This window comes from Cervus elaphus, chromosome 32 (assembly GCF_910594005.1).
Source record: "Cervus elaphus chromosome 32, mCerEla1.1, whole genome shotgun sequence".
NCBI lineage: Eukaryota > Metazoa > Chordata > Mammalia > Artiodactyla > Cervidae > Cervus > Cervus elaphus.
The window spans coordinates 6,078,246-6,093,706 of record NC_057846.1 but is presented as its reverse complement, the minus strand read 5'-3'; positions in this window follow the sequence as shown (position 1 = coordinate 6,093,706).

Sequence of the window (15,461 nt, the reverse complement as noted above, 5' to 3'; positions counted from 1 at the left end):
CACATCCTTTGAAAACTCCAGAGGTACGCGGAGATCAGTGCCTCCAAAGGAGACGATTCGTGACTCCTCGTGAAACTTGATAGGAGTCCCAGGATTCCTGTGGCACGTGGAAAGGGACCCTTGGTCTCCCGCCTCAGCTGGAGAGGCGTCCCAATTGCCCTGCCAAGCCTCGAGGAGAATCCCGAGTTGTCCCTCGCAACTAGGCTGGAGTCCTGACGAGGCTGAACAAATACGTGGGTGGAAGGGCCATCCCCGTCGCAACTCGAGAATATACCCCAGGTTCCCGCCGCAACTCGAGAAAAACCATGAGACTTCCCCCTCGCCGTGAGATGAGGCCCGATTCCCCTGCACTGCGTGCAGAGCAATTCCGTGTTGCACATCACACATGATAGGAGCCTTGGTTTCCTTGATGGCACTCCAGAGAAACCCCAAGAACACTGTTTCAAGGCTAGAGGGATCCTGAGGTCACTGTAGCAACACGAAAGAGCTCCGTGGACCAAAAATCAACTCGAGATGAGAGGTTATTCCCTGGCTTCAACTCCACAGGAATACCAGCTTTCCACAAGCACCTCAAGAGGAGGCTTCTCTCAGCTGTAGCTATGTGAGAGGGACCCTGAGTTTGCAGCCTCAAGTGGAATGGACTCTGCGATGCCCTGACGCGAAATAAGGCCGGATATCCCTGCAGTGTCTTGAATGCAGGCTCGTCTTGCATCTCCCAAGACAAAAGGATGTCTGAATCCCCTGTGGAGACCACAGAGAAAGACCTAGTTCCCAACCTCTTCGTGACCGGAGGCCTCACATCCTTTGAAAACTCCAGAGGTACGCGGAGATCAGTGCCTCCAAAGGAGACGATACCTGACTCCTCGTGAAACTTGGCAGGAGCCCCAGGATTCCAGTGGCACGTGGAAAGGGACCCTTGGTCTCCCGCCTCAGCTGGAGAGGCGTCCCAATTGCCCTGCCAAGCCTCGAGGAGAATCCCGAGTTGTCCCTCGCAAGTAGGCAGGAGTCCTGACGTCGCTGAACAAATACGTGTGTGGAAGGGCCATCCCCGTCGTAACTCGAGAATATACCCCAGGTTCTCGCCGCAACTCGAAAAAAACCGTGAGACTTCCCCCTCGCCGTGAGATGAGGCCCGATTCCCCTGCACTGCGTTCAGAGCAATTCCGTGTTGCACATCAAACATGAAAAAAGCCTTGATTTCGTTGATGGCACTCCAGAGAAACCCCAAGAACACTGTTTCAAGGCTCGAGGGATCCTGAGGTCACTGTAGCAACACGAAAGAGCTCCGTGGACCAAAAATCAACTCGAGATGAGAGGTTAGTCCCTGGCTTCGACTCCAGAGGAATACCACCTTACCACAAGCACCTCAAGAGGATGCTTCTCTCAGCTCTAGGTATGTGAGAGGGACCCTGATTTTGCGGCCTCAAGTGGAATGGACACCGCGATGCCCTGACGCGAAATACGGCCGGATAACCCTGCAGTGACTTGAATGCAGGCTCGTCTTCCATCTCCCAAGACGAAAGGATGTCTGAATCCCCTGTGGAGACCACAGAGAAAGACCTAGTTCCCAACCTCATCGCGACTGGAGGCCTCACATCCTTTGAAAACTCCAGAGGTACGCGGAGATCAGTGCCTCCAAAGGAGACGATGCCTGACTCCTCGTGAAACTTGATAGGAGTCCCAGGATTCCTGTGGCACGTGGAAAGGGACCCTTGGTCTCCCGCCTCAGCTGGAGAGGCGTCCCAATTGCCCTGCCAAGCCTCGAGGAGAATCCCGAGTTGTCCCTCGCAACTAGGCAGGAGTCCTGACGTCGCTGAACAAACACGTGGGTGGAAGTGCCATCCCCGTCGTAACTCGAGAATATACCCCAGGTTCCCGCCGCAACTCGAGAAAAACCATGAGACGTCCCCCTCGCTGCGAGATGAGGCCCGATTCCCCTACAGTGCGTGCAGAGCAATTCCGTGCTGCACATCACACATGAAAGGAGCCTTGATTTCCTTGATGGCACTCCAGAGACATCCCAAGAACACTGTTTCAAGGCTAGAGGGACTCTGAGGTCACTGCAGCTACACGAAAGAGCTCCGTGGACCAAAAATCAACTCGAGATGAGAGATTAGTCCCTGGCTTCGACTCCAGAGGAAACCACCTTACCACAAGCACCTCAAGAGGAGGCTTCTCTCAGCTCTAGCTATGTGAGAGGGACCCTGAGTTTGCGGCCTCAAGTGGAATGGACACCGCGATGCCCTGACTCGAAATAAGGCCGGATATCCCTGCAGTGACTTGAATGCAGGCTCATCTTGCATCTCCCAAGATGAAAGGATGTCTGAATCCCCTGTGGAGACCACAGAGAAAGACCTAGTTCCCCACTTCATGGCGACCGGAGGCCTCACTACCTTTGAAAACTCCAGAGGTACGCGGAGATCAGTGCCTCCAAAGGAGACAATGCCTGACTCCTCGTGAAACTTGATAGGAGTCCCAGGATTCCTGTGGCACGTGGAAAGGGACCCTTGGTCTCCCGCCTCAGCTGGAGAGGCGTCCCAATTGCCCTGCCAAGCCTCGAGGAGAATCCCGAGTTGTCCCTCGAAACTAGGCAGGAGTCCTGACGTCGCTGAACAAACACGTGGGTGGAAGGACCATCCCCGTCGTAACTCGAGAATATGCCCCAGGTTCCCGCCGCAACTCGAGGAAAACCATGAGACTTCCCCCTCGCCGCGAGATGAGACCCGATTCCCCTGCACTGCGTGCAGAGCAATTCCGTGTTGCACATCACACATGAAAGGAGCCTTGATTTCCTTGATGGCACTCCAGAGAAACCCCAAGAACACTGTTTCAAGGCTAGAGGGATCCTGAGGTCACTGTAGCAACACGAAAGAGCTCCGTGGACCAAAAATCAACTCGAGATGAGAGGTTAGTCCCTGGCTTCGACTCCAGAGGAATACCACCTTACCACAAGCACCTCAAGAGGAGGCTTCTCTCAGCTCTAGCTATGTGAGAGGGACCCTGAGTTTGTGGCCTCAAGTGGAATGGACACCGCGACGCCCTGACTCGAAATAAGGCCGGATATCCCTGCAGTGACTTGAATGCAGGCTCGTCTTGCATCTCCCAAGACGAAAGGATGTCTGAATCCCCTGTGGAGGCCACAGAGAAAAACCTAGTTCCCAACCTCATCGCGACCGGAGGCCTCACATCCTTTGAAAACTCCAGAGGTACGCGGAGATCAGTGCCTCCAAATGAGACGATGCCTGACTCCTCGTGAAACTTGAGGAGTCCCAGGATTCCTATAGCACATGAAAAGAGACCCTTGGTCTCCCGCCTCAGCTGGAGAGGCGTCCCAATTGCCCTGCCAAGCCTCGAGGAGAATCCCGAGTTTTTCCTCGCAACTAGGCAGGAGTCCTGACGTCGCTGAACAAACACCTGTGTGGAAGGGCCATCCCCGTCGTAACTCGAGAATATACCCCAGGTTCCTACTGCAACACGAGAACAACCATGAGACTTCCCCCTCGCCGCGAGATGAGGCCCGATTCCCCTGCACTGCGTGGAGAGCAGTTCCGTGTTGCACATCACGCATGAAAGGAGCCTTGATTTCCTTGATGGCACTCCAGAGAAACCCCAAGAACACTGTTTGAAGGCTAGGGGGATCCTGAGGTCACTGTAGCAACACGAAAGAGCTCCGTGGACCAAAAATCAACTCGAGATGAGAGGTTAGTCCCTGGCTTCGACTCCAGAGGAATACCACCTTACCACAAGCACCTCAAGAGGAGGCTTCTCTCAGCTCCAGCTATGTGAGAGGGACCCTGACTTTGCGGCCTCAAGTGAAATGGACACCGCGATGCCCTGATTCGAAATAAGGCCGGATATCCCTGCAGTGACTTGAATGCAGGCTCGTCTTGCATCTCCCAAGACGAAAGGATGTCTGAATCCCCTGTGGAGACCACAGAGAAAGACCTAGTTCCCCACCTCATCGCGACCGGAGGCCTCACATCCTTTGAAAACTCCAGAGGTACGCGGAGATCAGTGCCTCCAAAGGAGACGATGCCTGACTCCTCGTGAAACTTGATAGGAGTCCCAGGATTCCTGTGGCACGTGGAAAGGGACACTTGGTCTCCCGCCTCAGCTGGAGAGGCGTCCCAATTGCCCTGCCAAGCCTCGAGGAGAATCCCGAGTTGTCCCTCGAAACTAGGCAGGAGTCCTGACGTCGCTGAATAAACACGTGGATGGAAGGGCCATCCCCGTCGTAACTCGAGAATATACCCCAGGTTTTCGCCGCAACTCGAAAAAAACCATGAGTCTTCCCCCTCGCCGTGACATGAGGCCCGATACCCTTGCACTGCATGCAGAGCAATTCCGTGTTGCACATCAAACATGAAAGGCGCCTTGATTTCCTTGATGGCACTCCAGAGAAACGCCAAGAACACTGTTTCAAGGCTAGAGGGATCCTGAGGTCACTGTAGCAACACGAAAGAGCTCCGTGGACCACAAATCAACTCGAGATGAGAGGTTAGTCCCTGGCTTCGACTCCAGAGGAATACCACCTTACCACAAGCACCTCAAGAGGAGGCTTCTCTCAGCTCTAGCTATGTGAAAAGGACCCTGAGTTTGCGGCCTCAAGTGGAATGGACACCGCGACGCCCTGACTCGAAATAAGGCCGGATATCCCTGCAGTGACTTGAATGCAGGCTCGTCTTGCATCTCACAAGATGAAACGTTGTCTGAATCCCCTGTGGAGACCACAGAGAAAGACCTAGTTCCCCACCTCACCGCGACCGGAGGCCTCACATCCTTTGAAAATTCCAGAGGTACGCAGAGATCAGTGCCTCCAAAGGAGACAATGCCTGACTCCTCGTGAAACTTGATAGGAGTCCCAGGATTCCTGTGGCACGTGGAAAGGGACCCTTGGTCTCCCGCCTCAGCTGGAGAGGCGTCCCAATTGCCCTGCCAAGCCTCGAGGAGAATCCCGAGTTTTCCCTCGCAACTAGGCAGGAGTCCTGACGTCGCTGAACAAACACGTGTGTGAAAGGGCCATCCCCGTCGTAACTCGAGAATATACCCCAGGTTCTCGCCGCAACTCGAGAAAAACCATGAGACTTCCCCCTCGCCGCGAGATGAGGCCCGATTCCCCTGCTCTGCATGCAGAGCAATTCCGTGTTGCACATCACACATGAAAGGAGCCTTGATTTCCTTGATGGTACTCCAGAGAAACCCCAAGAACCCTGTTTCCAGGCTGGAGGCATCCTGAGGTCACTGTAGCAACACGAAAGAGCTCCGTGGACCAAAAATCAAGTCGAGATGAGAGGTTAGTCCCTGGCTTCGACTCCAGAGGAATACCACCTTACCACAAGCACCTCAAGAGGAGGCTTCTCTCAGCTCTAGGTATGTGAGAGGGACCCTGAGTTTGTGGCCCCAAGTGGAATGGACACCGCGATGCCCTGACTCGAAATAAGGCCGGATATCCCTGCAGTGACTTGAATGCAGGCTCGTCTTGCATCTCCCAAGACGAAAGGATGTCTGAATTCCCTGTGGAGACCACAGAGAAAAACCTAGTTCCCCACCTCATCGCGACCGGAGGCCTCACATCCTTTGAAAACTCCAGAGGTACGCGGAGATCAGTGCCTCCAAAGGAGACGATGCCTGACTCCTCGTGAAACTTGAGGAGTCCCAGGATTCCTATGGCACGTGGAAAGGGACCCTTGGTCTCCCGCCTCAGCTGGAGAGGCGTCCCAATTGCCCTGCCAAGCCTCGAGGAGAATCCCGAGTTTTCCCTCGCAACTAGGCAGGAGTCCTGACGTCACTGAACAAACACGTGGGTGGAAGGGCCATCCCCGTCGGAACTCGAGAATATACACCAGGTTCCCACCGCAACTCGAGAAAAACCATGAGACTTCCCCCTCGCCGCGAGATGAGGCCCGATTCCCCTGCACTGCGTGCAGAGCAATTCCGTGTTGCACATCACACATGAAAGGAGCCTTGATTTCCTTGGTGGCACTCCAGAGAAACGCCAAGAACACTGTTTCAAGGCTAGAGGGATCCTGAGGTCACTGTAGCAACACGAAAGAGCTCCGTGGACCAAAAATCAACTCGAGATGAGAGGTTATTCCCTGGCTTCGACTCCAGAGGAATACCACCTTACCACAAGCACCTCAAGAGGAGGCTTCTCTCAGCTCTAGCTATGTGAAAAGGACCCTGAGTTTGCAGCCTCAAGTGGAATGGACACCGCGATGCCCTGACTCGAAATAAGGCCGGATATCCCTGCAGTGACTTAAATGCAGGCTCGTCTTGCATCTCCCAAGACGAAAGGATGTCTGAATCCCCTGTGGAGACCACAGAGAAAGACCTAGTTCGCCACCTCATCGCGACGGGAGGCCTCACATCCTTTGAAAACTCCAGAGGTACGCGGAGATCAGTGCCTCCAAAGGAGACGATGCCTGACTCCTCGTGAAACTTGATAGGAGACCCAGGATTCCTGTGGCACGTGGAACGGGACCCTTGGTCTCCCGCCTCAGCTGGAGAGGCGTCCCAATTGCCCTGCCAAGCCTCGAGGAGAATCCCGAGTTGTCCCTCGCAACTAGGCAGGAGTCCTGACGTCGCGGAACGAACACGTGGGTGGAAGGGCCATCCCCGTCGTAACTCGAGAATATACCCCAGGTTCCCGCCGAAACTCGAGAAAAACCATGAGACTTCCCCCTCGCCGCGAGATGAGGCCCGATTCCCCTGCACTGCGTGCAGAGCAATTCCGTGTTGCATATCACACATGAAAGGAGCCTTGATTTCCTTGATGGCACTCCAGAGAAACCCCAAGAACACTGTTTCAAGGCTAGAGGGATCCTGAGGTCACTCTAGCAACACAAAAGAGCTCCGTGGACCAAAAATCAACTCGAGATGAGAGGTTAGTCCCTGGCTTCGAATCCAGAGGAATACCATCTTACCACAAGCACCTCAAGAGGAGGCTTCTCTCAGCTCTAGCTATGTGAGAGGGACCCTGAGTTTGTGGCCTCAAGTGGAATGGACACCGCGACGCCCTGACTCGAAATAAGGCCGGATATCCCTGCAGTGACTTGAATGCAGGCTCGTCTTGCATCTCCCAAGACGAAAGGATGTCTGAATCCCCTGTGGAGGCCACAGAGAAAAACCTAGTTCCCAACCTCATCGCAACCGGAGGCCTCACATCCTTTGAAAACTCCAGAGGTACGCGGAGATCAGTGCCTCCAAATGAGACGATGCCTGACTCCTCGTGAAACTTGAGGAGTCCCAGGATTCCTATAGCACATGAAAAGAGACCCTTGGTCTCCCGCCTCAGCTGGAGAGGCGTCCCAATTGCCCTGCCAAGCCTCGAGGAGAATCCCGAGTTTTTCCTCGCAACTAGGCAGGAGTCCTGACGTCGCTGAACAAACACCTGTGTGGAAGGGCCATCCCCGTCGTAACTCGAGAATATACCCCAGGTTCCTACTGCAACACGAGAACAACCATGAGACTTCCCCCTCGCCGCGAGATGAGGCCCGATTCCCCTGCACTGCGTGGAGAGCAGTTCCGTGTTGCACATCACGCATGAAAGGAGCCTTGATTTCCTTGATGGCACTCCAGAGAAACCCCAAGAACACTGTTTGAAGGCTAGGGGGATCCTGAGGTCACTGTAGCAACACGAAAGAGCTCCGTGGACCAAAAATCAACTCGAGATGAGAGGTTAGTCCCTGGCTTCGACTCCAGAGGAATACCACCTTACCACAAGCACCTCAAGAGGAGGCTTCTCTCAGCTCTAGCTATGTGAGAGGGACCCTGACTTTGCGGCCTCAAGTGAAATGGACACCGCGATGCCCTGACTCGAAATAAGGCCGGATATCCCTGCAGTGACTTGAATGCAGGCTCGTCTTGCATCTCCCAAGACGAAAGGATGTCTGAATCCCCTGTGGAGACCACAGAGAAAGACCTAGTTCCCCACCTCATCGCGACCGGAGGCCTCACATCCTTTGAAAAGTACAGAGGTACGCGGAGATCAGTGCCTCCAAAGGAGACGATGCCTGACTCCTCGTGAAACTTGATAGGAGTCCCAGGATTCCTGTGGCACGTGGAAAGGGACACTTGGTCTCCCGCCTCAGCTGGAGAGGCGTCCCAATTGCCCTGCCAAGCCTCGAGGAGAATCCCGAGTTGTCCCTCGAAACTAGGCAGGAGTCCTGACGTCGCTGAATAAACACGTGGATGGAAGGGCCATCCCCGTCGTAACTCGAGAATATACCCCAGGTTTTCGCCGCAACTCGAAAAAAACCATGAGTCTTCCCCCTCGCCGTGACATGAGGCCCGATACCCCTGCACTGCATGCAGAGCAATTCCGTGTTGCACATCAAACATGAAAGGCGCCTTGATTTCCTTGATGGCACTCCAGAGAAACCCCAAGAACACTGTTTCAAGGCTAGAGGGATCCTGAGGTCACTGTAGCAACACGAAAGAGCTCCGTGGACTAAAAATCAACTCGAGATGAGAGGTTAGTCCCTGGCTTCGATTCCAGAGGAATACCACCTTACCACAAGCACCTCAAGAGGAGGCTTCTCTCAGCTCTAGCTATGTGAGAGGGACCCTGAGTTTGCGGCCTCAAGTGGAATGGACACCGCGACGCGCTGAGTCGAAATAAGGCCGGATATCCCTGCAGTGACTTGAATGCAGGCTCGTCTTGCATCTCCCAAGACGAAAGGATGTCTGAATCCCCTGTGGAGACCACAGAGAAAGACCTAGTTCCCCACTTCATGGCGACCAGAGGCCTCACATCCTTTGAAAACTCCAGAGGTACGCGGACATCAGTGCCTCCAAAGGAGACGATGCCTGACTCCTCGTGAAACTTGATAGGAGTCTCAGGATTCCTGTGGCACGTGGAAAGGGACCCTTGGTCTCCCGCCTCAGCTGGAGAGGCGTCCCAATTGCCCTGCCAAGCCTCGAGGAGAATCCCGAGTTGTCCCTCGCAACTAGGCAGGAGTCCTGACGTCACTGAACAAACACGTGGGTGGAAGGGCCATCCCCGTCGGAACTCGAGAATATACACCAGGTTCCCACCGCAACTCTAGAAAAACCATGAGACTTCCCCCTCGCCGCGAGATGAGGCCCGATTCCCCTGCACTGCGTGCAGAGCAATTCCGTGTTGCACATCACACATGAAAGGAGCCTTGATTTCCTTGGTGGCACTCCAGAGAAACGCCAAGAACACTGTTTCAAGGCTAGAGGGATCCTGAGGTCACTGTAGCAACACGAAAGAGCTCCGTGGACCACAAATCAACTCGAGATGAGAGGTTAGTCCCTGGCTTCGACTCCAGAGGAATACCACCTTACCACAAGCACCTCAAGAGGAGGCTTCTCTCAGCTCTAGCTATGTGAAAAGGACCCTGAGTTTGCACGCTGAAGTGGAATGGACACCGCGACGCCCTGACTCGAAATAAGGCCGGATATCCCTGCAGTGACTTGAATGCAGGCTCGTCTTGCATCTCACAAGATGAAACGTTGTCTGAATCCCCTGTGGAGACCACAGAGAAAGACCTAGTTCCCCACCTCACCGCGACCGGAGGCCTCACATCCTTTGAAAATTCCAGAGGTACGCAGAGATCAGTGCCTCCAAAGGAGACAATGCCTGACTCCTCGTGAAACTTGATAGGAGTCCCAGGATTCCTGTGGCACGTGGAAAGGGACCCTTGGTCTCCCGCCTCAGCGGGAGAGGCGTCCCAATTTCCCTGCCAAGCCTCGAGGAGAATCCCGAGTTTTCCCTCGCAACTAGGCAGGAGTCCTGACGTCGCTGAACAAACACGTGTGTGAAAGGGCCATCCCCGTCGTAACTCGAGAATATACCCCAGGTTCCCGCCGCAACTCGAGAAAAACCATGAGACTTCCCCCTCGCCGCGAGATGAGGCCCGATTCCCCTGCTCTGCATGCAGAGCAATTCCGTGTTGCACATCACACATGAAAGGAGCCTTGATTTCCTTGATGGCACTCCAGAGAAACCCCAAGAACCCTGTTTCCAGGCTGGAGGCATCCTGAGGTCACTGTAGCAACACGAAAGAGCTCCGTGGACCAAAAATCAAGTCGAGATGAGAGGTTAGTCCCTGGCTTCGACTCCAGAGGAATACCACCTTACCACAAGCACCTCAAGAGGAGGCTTCTCTCAGCTCTAGGTATGTGAGAGGGACCCTGAGTTTGTGGCCCAAAGTGGAATGGACACCGCGATGCCCTGACTCGAAATAAGGCCGGATATCCCTGCAGTGACTTGAATGCAGGCTCGTCTTGCATCTCCCAAGACGAAAGGATGTCTGAATTCCCTGTGGAGACCACAGAGAAAAACCTAGTTCCCCACCTCATCGCGACCGGAGGCCTCACATCCTTTGAAAACTCCAGAGGTACGCGGAGATCAGTGCCTCCAAAGGAGACGATGCCTGACTCCTCGTGAAACTTGAGGAGTCCCAGGATTCCTATGGCACGTGGAAAGGGACCCTTGGTCTCCCGCCTCAGCTGGAGAGGCGTCCCAATTGCCCTGCCAAGCCTCGAGGAGAATCCCGAGTTTTCCCTCGCAACTAGGCAGGAGTCCTGACGTCACTGAACAAACACGTGGGTGGAAGGGCCATCCAAGTCGGAACTCGAGAATATACACCAGGTTCCCACCGCAACTCGAGAAAAACCATGAGACTTCCCCCTCGCCGCGAGATGAGGCCCGATTCACCTGCACTGCGTGCAGAGCAATTCCGTGTTGCACATCACACATGAAAGGAGCCTTGATTTCCTTGGTGGCACTCCAGAGAAACGCCAAGAACACTGTTTCAAGGCTAGAGGGATCCTGAGGTCACTGTAGCAACACGAAAGAGCTCCGTGGACCAAAAATCAACTCGAGATGAGAGGTTATTCCCTGGCTTCGACTCCAGAGGAATACCACCTTACCACAAGCACCTCAAGAGGAGGCTTCTCTCAGCTCTAGCTATGTGAAAAGGACCCTGAGTTTGCAGCCTCAAGTGGAATGGACACCGCGATGCCCTGACTCGAAATAAGGCCGGATATCCCTGCAGTGACTTAAATGCAGGCTCGTCTTGCATCTCCCAAGACGAAAGGATGTCTGAATCCCCTGTGGAGACCACAGAGAAAGACCTAGTTCGCCACCTCATCGCGACGGGAGGCCTCACATCCTTTGAAAACTCCAGAGGTACGCGGAGATCAGTGCCTCCAAAGGAGACGATGCCTGACTCCTCGTGAAACTTGATAGGAGACCCAGGATTCCTGTGGCACGTGGAACGGGACCCTTGGTCTCCCGCCTCAGCTGGAGAGGCGTCCCAATTGCCCTGCCAAGCCTCGAGGAGAATCCCGAGTTGTCCCTCGCAACTAGGCAGGAGTCCTGACGTCGCGGAACGAACACGTGGGTGGAAGGGCCATCCCCGTCGTAACTCGAGAATATACCCCAGGTTCCCGCCGAAACTCGAGAAAAACCATGAGACTTCCCCCTCGCCGCGAGATGAGGCCCGATTCCCCTGCACTGCGTGCAGAGCAATTCCGTGTTGCATATCACACATGAAAGGAGCCTTGATTTCCTTGATGGCACTCCAGAGAAACCCCAAGAACACTGTTTCAAGGCTAGAGGGATCCTGAGGTCACTCTAGCAACACAAAAGAGCTCCGTGGACCAAAAATCAACTCGAGATGAGAGGTTAGTCCCTGGCTTCGAATCCAGAGGAATACCATCTTACCACAAGCACCTCAAGAGGAGGCTTCTCTCAGCTCTAGCTATGTGAGAGGGACCCTGAGTTTGTGGCCTCAAGTGGAATGGACATCGCGACGCCCTGACTCGAAATAAGGCCGGATATCCCTGCAGTGACTTGAATGCAGGCTCGTCTTGCATCTCCCAAGACGAAAGGATGTCTGAATCCCCTGTGGAGGCCACAGAGAAAAACCTAGTTCCCAACCTCATCGCAACCGGAGGCCTCACATCCTTTGAAAACTCCAGAGGTACGCGGAGATCAGTGCCTCCAAATGAGACGATGCCTGACTCCTCGTGAAACTTGAGGAGTCCCAGGATTCCTATAGCACATGAAAAGAGACCCTTGGTCTCCCGCCTCAGCTGGAGAGGCGTCCCAATTGCCCTGCCAAGCCTCGAGGAGAATCCCGAGTTTTTCCTCGCAACTAGGCAGGAGTCCTGACGCCGCTGAACAAACACCTGTGTGGAAGGGCCATCCCCGTCGTAACTCGAGAATATACCCCAGGTTCCTACTGCAACACGAGAACAACCATGAGACTTCCCCCTCGCCGCGAGATGAGGCCCGATTCCCCTGCACTGCGTGGAGAGCAGTTCCGTGTTGCACATCACGCATGAAAGGAGCCTTGATTTCCTTGATGGCACTCCAGAGAAACCCCAAGAACACTGTTTCAAGGCTAGGGGGATCCTGAGGTCACTGTAGCAACACGAAAGAGCTCCGTGGACCAAAAATCAACTCGAGATGAGAGGTTAGTCCCTGGCTTCGACTCCAGAGGAATACCACCTTACCACAAGCACCTCAAGAGGAGGCTTCTCTCAGCTCTAGCTATGTGAGAGGGACCCTGACTTTGCGGCCTCAAGTGAAATGGACACCGCGATGCCCTGACTCGAAATAAGGCCGGATATCCCTGCAGTGACTTGAATGCAGGCTCGTCTTGCATCTCCCAAGACGAAAGGATGTCTGAATCCCCTGTGGAGACCACAGAGAAAGACCTAGTTCCCCACCTCATCGCGACCGGAGGCCTCACATCCTTTGAAAAGTACAGAGGTACGCGGAGATCAGTGCCTCCAAAGGAGACGATGCCTGACTCCTCGTGAAACTTGATAGGAGTCCCAGGATTCCTGTGGCACGTGGAAAGGGACACTTGGTCTCCCGCCTCAGCTGGAGAGGCGTCCCAATTGCCCTGCCAAGCCTCGAGGAGAATCCCGAGTTGTCCCTCGAAACTAGGCAGGAGTCCTGACGTCGCTGAATAAACACGTGGATGGAAGGGCCATCCCCGTCGTAACTCGAGAATATACCCCAGGTTTTCGCCGCAACTCGAAAAAAACCATGAGTCTTCCCCCTCGCCGTGACATGAGGCCCGATACCCCTGCACTGCATGCAGAGCAATTCCGTGTTGCACATCAAACATGAAAGGCGCCTTGATTTCCTTGATGGCACTCCAGAGAAACCCCAAGAACACTGTTTCAAGGCTAGAGGGATCCTGAGGTCACTGTAGCAACACGAAAGAGCTCCGTGGACTAAAAATCAACTCGAGATGAGAGGTTAGTCCCTGGCTTCGATTCCAGAGGAATACCACCTTACCACAAGCACCTCAAGAGGAGGCTTCTCTCAGCTCTAGCTATGTGAGAGGGACCCTGAGTTTGCGGCCTCAAGTGGAATGGACACCGCGACGCGCTGAGTCGAAATAAGGCCGGATATCCCTGCAGTGACTTGAATGCAGGCTCGTCTTGCATCTCCCAAGACGAAAGGATGTCTGAATCCCCTGTGGAGACCACAGAGAAAGACCTAGTTCCCCACTTCATGGCGACCAGAGGCCTCACATCCTTTGAAAACTCCAGAGGTACGCGGACATCAGTGCCTCCAAAGGAGACGATGCCTGACTCCTCGTGAAACTTGATAGGAGTCTCAGGATTCCTGTGGCACGTGGAAAGGGACCCTTGGTCTCCCGCCTCAGCTGGAGAGGCGTCCCAATTGCCCTGCCAAGCCTCGAGGAGAATCCCGAGTTGTCCCTCGCAACTAGGCAGGAGTCCTGACGTCACTGAACAAACACGTGGGTGGAAGGGCCATCCCCGTCGGAACTCGAGAATATACACCAGGTTCCCACCGCAACTCTAGAAAAACCATGAGACTTCCCCCTCGCCGCGAGATGAGGCCCGATTCCCCTGCACTGCGTGCAGAGCAATTCCGTGTTGCACATCACACATGAAAGGAGCCTTGATTTCCTTGGTGGCACTCCAGAGAAACGCCAAGAACACTGTTTCAAGGCTAGAGGGATCCTGAGGTCACTGTAGCAACACGAAAGAGCTCCGTGGACCACAAATCAACTCGAGATTAGAGGTTAGTCCCTGGCTTCGACTCCAGAGGAATACCACCTTACCACAAGCACCTCAAGAGGAGGCTTCTCTCAGCTCTAGCTATGTGAAAAGGACCCTGAGTTTGCACGCTGAAGTGGAATGGACACCGCGACGCCCTGACTCGAAATAAGGCCGGATATCCCTGCAGTGACTTGAATGCAGGCTCGTCTTGCATCTCACAAGATGAAACGTTGTCTGAATCCCCTGTGGAGACCACAGAGAAAGACCTAGTTCCCCACCTCACCGCGACCGGAGGCCTCACATCCTTTGAAAATTCCAGAGGTACGCAGAGATCAGTGCCTCCAAAGGAGACAATGCCTGACTCCTCGTGAAACTTGATAGGAGTCCCAGGATTCCTGTGGCACGTGGAAAGGGACCCTTGGTCTCCCACCTCAGCGGGAGAGGCGTCCCAATTTCCCTGCCAAGCCTCGAGGAGAATCCCGAGTTTTCCCTCGCAACTAGGCAGGAGTCCTGACGTCGCTGAACAAACACGTGTGTGAAAGGGCCATCCCCGGCGTAACTCGAGAATATTCCCAAGGTTCCCCCCGCAACTCGAGAAAAACCATGAGACTTCCCCCTCGCCGCGAGATGAGGCCCGATTCCCCTGCTCTGCATGCAGAGCAATTCCGTGTTGCACATCACACATGAAAGGAGCCTTGATTTCCTTGATGGCACTCCAGAGAAACCCCAAGAACCCTGTTTCCAGGCTGGAGGCATCCTGAGGTCACTGTAGCAACACGAAAGAGCTCCGTGGACCAAAAATCAAGTCGAGATGAGAGGTTAGTCCCTGGCTTCGACTCCAGAGGAATACCACCTTACCACAAGCACCTCAAGAGGAGGCTTCTCTCAGCTCTAGGTATGTGAGAGGGACCCTGAGTTTGTGGCCCAAAGTGGAATGGACACCGCGATGCCCTGACTGGAAATAAGGCCGGATATCCCTGCAGTGACTTGAATGCAGGCTCGTCTTGCATCTCCCAAGACGAAAGGATGTCTGAATTCCCTGTGGAGACCACAGAGAAAAACCTAGTTCCCCACCTCATCGCGACCGGAGGCCTCACATCCTTTGAAAACTCCAGAGGTACGCGGAGATCAGTGCCTCCAAAGGAGACGATGCCTGACTCCTCGTGAAACTTGAGGAGTCCCAGGATTCCTATGGCACGTGGAAAGGGACCCTTGGTCTCCCGCCTCAGCTGGAGAGGCGTCCCAATTGCCCTGCCAAGCCTCGAGGAGAATCCCGAGTTTTCCCTCGCAACTAGGCAGGAGTCCTGACGTCACTGAACAAACACGTGGGTGGAAGGGCCATCCAAGTCGGAACTCGAGAATATACACCAGGTTCCCACCGCAACTCGAGAAAAACCATGAGACTTCCCCCTCGCCGCGAGATGAGGCCCGATTCCCCTGCA